The sequence below is a fragment of the Melitaea cinxia genome, chromosome 10 (genome assembly GCF_905220565.1).
Source record: "Melitaea cinxia chromosome 10, ilMelCinx1.1, whole genome shotgun sequence".
NCBI lineage: Eukaryota > Metazoa > Arthropoda > Insecta > Lepidoptera > Nymphalidae > Melitaea > Melitaea cinxia.
The window spans coordinates 1556935-1563792 of NC_059403.1; positions in this window are offsets into that span (position 1 = coordinate 1556935).

The following is a 6858-nucleotide window of genomic DNA, read 5'->3' on the forward strand; positions in this document are numbered from 1 at the left end:
TTTCTGTAAGGCCATTACGATTAGATACTAGCTTCGTCGTTTTGTTATGCTAATTAATAACCGTCACTTAAATGATACCAACTATTTGTTATATGGACACCAATTTATTTTATATTGTTTTGGGTGCAGCTAAAAATAGGTAAATTATTATTTTAAATAAATAGCGTAATATCAATTTAAAGAGAGGAAAGTCTGAACGATTAATTAACTTTATATTAATTTATTTTTGTGTTTAGTAATTTTTTATGGTAAATGTATGGTACTTAATAATATTAAATATTTTTTAATTGTGAAATTAGACCGAATTAATTTCTAAAACTTATGATTAATGTTTATTTTTAATGGTTATTGTAAACATGTGTACCTAAAACGGACATTTAAATCTTATCTGCAGAGGTTAACAGTGAAACACCGTCAATTGTTTCCGAGCGCGTGGCTAGTTAACAAATAAAGTCGATTCACAATTGGCGTAGGTACCACGAGGCAAGAGCTGTCTGTACGCTTGCCAGTCATCGCTATCCTGGCTCTCTGACCGCACGCGGAGGGTATATATATTCCTGGAAAACAAAAGACATTTTAATACGTTGAGTGAACAGTTTCAGTATTTAAATAAGCGCTCTAAACAGTTCTTGCCAAAAACTTTGTTTCCGATAGACTCTTGGTCATAGACAAAAACATGTTTACATCCAATGATAGTGATGATTGGTTATTTTGAATGTGATTAATTATATTTTATATGCTCTATGGTTTTCAAGGAAATGCGACATGGTAAGTATAAAAGCGCGGTGTATAATTAAATTTGTATTACAATCATAGAGTGGCTGTCACTTTTCAAAGAATCAGCTGTGTATACACGATCACGTGGGTGCTTTCTGTGTAAATTAGATCATCTTAGAGCGAGAATGACAAGTAAATTAATGAAAAGTAGGCAAGAGCCGGCGTTCGAATTATATTCATCGTCAACGCCTGTTCATGTCAAAGCAAATATCCTGAAAATTATCTGCGTTTATTATATAAACAACCATTAATTTCACAGACGTTTCGACATTGGTTTTACGTAAATTTATAATACTTAATAGTATAATATATACAATGATACATAATTTCCTGTATAAAATATTTTACATATTTTTTGAATATTAGTTGTATTCGTTTGTCTAAGCTAACTAAAAACTTCTGCCGTTTCGTCAAAAATATGACTTCACAAGTTATCACCAAAATATAAGAACTTAAGTAAAGTTTTAGTTTTGTGTATTTCGCATTACCCGGCGAAATAAAATATTGACTTTAAATTATGAATGTTCGATTATTTTGCATCAATATACTAAAGTATTATAAAATAATTAGTATTATAAATAAAATAAGTAGTAGTGAACTTACAAAATTATTACAATTCATATATTTTTTTAGTATAATTGTTTATACATAATATATTTACAATACATAAAATAATTAAAAATAATAACATGAAACCACTAAAACCTTAACCTGTGCTCTCTTAGTCTAATTATACATATTCATTATTTATTAATGATCACAGACAATGTACAATTTCTCTTTCAAAAAAAAATAATTAAGAATGAATTTTTAATCTTTTATTATAAAACATGAACTATTATTATATAAATGTATTGAACTTAATTTTAAATGTTCAATGTAATATAAACTTGTACACAATGCAAAGTTTAATATACTCCACCTTAATTGAATTTACCGTGCGTGTGTCTAGTGTCAGATATCTCCTTGTTGACATCTAAAATTACGTTGAGTCATATGGGTACCGCAAATTTTAAGATGACGTACAAGGAGCGTATTTTAAAATTCAGCGCCCCGGGTCAATAGTCCAAAGTAACGTATCTTTTGAACTCAATTCAGCCTTTAATATCCCATTGTTGGGCATATGACTCTTTGAACCCATGTAGAAGAAGGATCAGAGCTTAATCCACCACGCTGCTCCAATGCGCGTTGGCAGATATATACTATGAGTAACGATCGCTATTAGGTGTACATAATAACAACCGGGACCGATAGCTTAACGTGCTTTTCGAGGCACGGTGGGGAGACCCACAAGGACTGCACAAACACCCAGACCACGGCAAACATCTACATGGCCAATACAAATGTTTGTCATGTGCGGGGATTGAACCTGCAAACGCCAGCGCTACAGCCACAAACCAGTGATGTGATCGTTGCGCCAACGTTTCGTGGTGATGTGAGTGTGAGAAAAAAAAATCGATTAATAAGTAATCGATTCTTAGAAATTTTTCGATGACCTTTTTTTAGACCGCCTATTCGTATAATTTTCATATAATACTTGATGAAACTAGCAATATCCATTAAATTTCGGCTGACCTTTTTTTCGAACATTTTTTTTTATATGCTAGACTTCCACTGCCACTCGTGCTCGACTTGCGCCGCCCATCGCAAAATGCCGTTCCGGACCATGGCCCCTTTGGGCCTAGGATAATTACGCCCATGTGTACAATAGCAAAAATAATTTAGAGATTTATAGAGATGCTGATATAGTTGATCCTCTTCTATAGTACTATATTATATACGTATGTTTACTTATTAGTGTAGTATTTAGTCATCGTCATCATCATCATCATCACTTTAGCCTGATACAGTCCACTGCTGGACATAGGCCTCCACAAGTTCGTGCCAAAAATGGCGTGAACTCATGTGTTTTGCCCATAGTCACCACGCTGGGCAGGCGGGTTGTTGACCGCAGGGTTGGTTTTGTCACACCGAAGACGCTGCTGCTCGTCTTCGGCCTGTGTATTTTAAAGCCAGCAGTTAGATGGTTATCCCGCCATCGGTCGGCTTTTTAAGTTCCAAGGTGTTAGTGGAACTGTGTTATACCGTAGTCGCCCCTACGACATCCACGGGAAGAGAGGGGGTGGCTATATTCTTACTACCGTAACCACACAGCATATAGTATTAGTATTGAAATAATCCATTCAAAAAGTAAATTATTGAAAACATCACCTAAAAACAAATGCAACAATATGGAAAAGTTAGTTGATAGGTTGAGGCGGGAAGCGCAAATGGGCTACATATATAGAAAATTGAATAATACAAATTGGGAAATTTGTATTATTCCATTTTCTAAAATAACAATTGTACATATGAATCTCTGCACAGTCTGCAATATAATGTAACCAGAAACACACTAATCAGGGATTAAGGTTAACTAACGATTTATCTGAGGCCCATTTAGCTGATTGTAGCTAAAAGTATCCAACAGATACAATCTATATATATACAAAAAATGGTGTCATGGGACACCAGGTAGGAACAAAGTTCCTTCGGATAGTATGAAGCAACACAATTTGAATAAAAAAATGTTGAATTTTATATATATATTTTCTAGTTCTTGATTTTTTTTTAATTTTGCTGATTGGTTTTTATTAAGTACATAAAAGTATTTAGGAAATTTAGTGTTTTAGAAAATAACAAATATCGTAAAATAAAATAAATCTAACAACATAATAATAATAATTCAAACTACATATTAAGTGAAATAAAAAAAACATGTCTTTATTCATTTTTGTCAACACTCGACAGTATAAAATTACTTAAATAATTTAAAAAAAGTTTACTAGTAATATTTTAGTTTTACAAACTTCTTATTATACAGTCGTGTAACTGATATTACGTCACTTCCGTTATATATTTTTCTTACGGCTTTAGTATCACATTTTTCAGTTCGGTCGCCCAGCCAAATGTCAAACCTGCCGTAAGGAACTTCGTTCTAAAAATGAATGTTTGTCTGTATGTCCTTTATAGAATCCTAAACTATACATTTGATCATGTCATTATCTTCAGCAAAGTGTTGTGCATATGAAGTACAAAGGTTTCTGAGTTGGTACAACCAAAAATAAAAAAAGTGTAGCAACGCGTGCAGAGCACGTCTAGTTAATTATAAATATTAGTACTTTAACTCTTAAGAAACGATATACCGTGGTATGAAAAAAAAATAGGAAGTAAAATCGTTTGAAACACTACAGTTACGCTGAGAATGAAGTTTTACCTCACAGCGTCTCTTCCGTACCTTTCACTACGGAATCATATATGTTTATTATTATTATTGTTATTTTTTTATGTCACTAGGTCAGCAAACAAGCGTACGGCTCACCTGATGGTAAGCGATTACCGTAGCTTATAGACACCTGCAACACCAGAAGCATCGTTAGCGCGTTGCCGACCCAATCCCCAATCCCCCCAGGAGCTCTGGTCACCTTACTCACCAACAGGAACACAATACTGCTTGAAAACAGTATTATTTTGCTGTGATCTTCTGTAAGGTCGAGGTACTACCCCAGTCAGACTGCTTCATATTTTGAGCAGGAAATTCCTGCTGTGCCCTACCTCAGTTAAAGTTATTACTGTAACACTTTTAAAAATATCACAGTAATCATTCTTAAGGAGAAAAATCCAGTTGCGTGACGGAGCTGACACACAGTTTTGAGTTCTTTCTCACCATTAAAATCTACTGTCAAATATATCTATACACAGCCTCTGAATCAAGAAGTTATTTAAAAGTTAGTTTATTAGTTGACGTGATATCAGGATATAGCAACCGGTAAAATAGTTCATAAATCAGATCCACAACGAGAAGTGCCCGGTAGCAGTCCTGTAGTGCGCAATCTATGCTTGCAATCAATTGACCAAACGTATTGACCCAAAATAGAGACTTCCCGTTTCTATCGTCACCATTCAAATTGCGTATCGTCACCGTTAAAAACGTATGAATTTATGTTTGTAATATATATATACATATATATGACGGGACTTTCGCTGGGAGATAGCTGGTGTAATAACGAGTAACTGAGGCTTTTTTTATTTTAGAAATTTATTTATTTTATAACTCTGCGAACTAATAATTGTGTTTGCTCGCAAACGAAAAAAAAACCGACTTCAATTACATCGACAATAATACAACGTAGATCGGCGAAAAAATAGTCAAGTAACTACGCGTTATCAAAGATTACTCAAAAAGTGGTTATCAGATCTCGATACAATTTATATGTGATCACATGACAAACATCAGCTTTCGATTAAATTAAAAATTATCAAAATCGGTACACCCAGTAAAAAGTTATTGCGGATTTTCGAGAGTTTCCCTCGATTTCTCTGGGATCTCATCATCAGATCCTGGTTTCCTTATCATGGTACCAAACTAGGGATATCCCCTTTCCAACAAAAAAAGAATTATCAAAATCGGTATATCCAGTAGAAAGTTATGCGGTATAATACAACGTAGGTCGACGAAAAAAGCGTCAAGTAAAAACGCATTATTAGATATAACTCGAAAAGTAGTTGTTAGATCTCAAATAAATTTAAATGGGACTAATTGGCACACACCACCTTTCGATTAAAACAAAATTTGTCGAAATCGGTCTACCCGGTCAAAAGTTCTGATGTAACATACATTTAAAAAAAAATACAGTCGAATTGAGAACCTCCTCCTTTTTTGGAAGTCGGTTAAAAAATAGCTTTTTTGATGCATGCGGACAAAGTCGCGGACACCGCTAGTAAATTTATAAAAAATGAATTGATGAACATAATTTTACATAAGTATCAAAATTTAGGTAAATACTACGATTATTAAGTATTCCTATTCAGTGGCGTAGCGTAGTGTTTTGCCGCCCGAGGCCGAAAATTTACACGACCCTACATTTAATTTAATCTTTTTTCTAAATTAATTTACGACTCTCGTTGCAAGCATAATTTTCATTATGTTCATTAACCGACTTTTATGTGTTTTACGTTTCGTACGCATTGGAATTCTTTTGTTGTCAGTTTAAAAAATCTACGCGACGCTACGCCACTGTTCCTATTAATTCTTTAGACTTTTGTTGTCTAAAATCACAAATTAATTTTAAATAATACTAGTCAAAAACAAAATAATGTAAGCAAAGATACATACGTCATTTTAAGTATTGCGTCATAACTTCCTATAATAAATATAAAAAATAATAATAATCATAAAACTTCTATTATTAGCGTATTCATCATACGGTGATACGCATCAATCCTTTGTTCTTATTGGTGTTATGTAGTATTAAACTATAATTTGTCATAATTACGTACTTGTTGTAGCACAAAAAAATATGAACCTTTTGTGCGTTGACACTATTTCTACTGTGAGGGCCGGTGATGATCTAATACAGAAAGCGTGTAAGGTGGCGCCACTGGTATTTGCAAACACCTTTTAAAAAAGAAACCCAAAGTTAAGTTTTTTTCATTTACTCTTAACATTTTTGAATATCATTTACTATCACTTACTCTTACTCATTTTTACGTTAGAAAAATAGTCGATATAGATCAGTAAATCGAACACGTGAATCAAATCTGAAATACCACTTTCGAGTTCCTAAAATTTATTTTATGCTGGGCAGTAAAGAAAACATCTTGAGCAACACATCTATGAGAAGAAATTCTGCGCCACAATAATCACCAACCCACTATAGAGCAGCATGGTAGATTACCCATGGAGGAGAAGTCTGGCCTTTTCGCCGAGGCCAGCCGGTCGCTGGAGGGATCCTGTTGCCTGCAGATCCGGGACCCTCCAATTAAAGCGGCTGAAGGCTCCCGCAGGGGTTTGGTCTGTACTGCACCCCCAAGTGCTGAAACCGACATACAGTCTAGGAATGTCTACCCGGGCGTCCTGGATATCACCCGTAAATGGGTTCTCCTGCGATACCAAAAAAAAGGATGGCAGATTACACTAAAATTCCTTCACAAGAGTAGAGAATATTATTCAGAATTCTTCCACAATTCGTACACAACAATTCGTACATAATATTATATAGCATATGGTTAATATCAGTAATTATTTGTTTATATTTACAA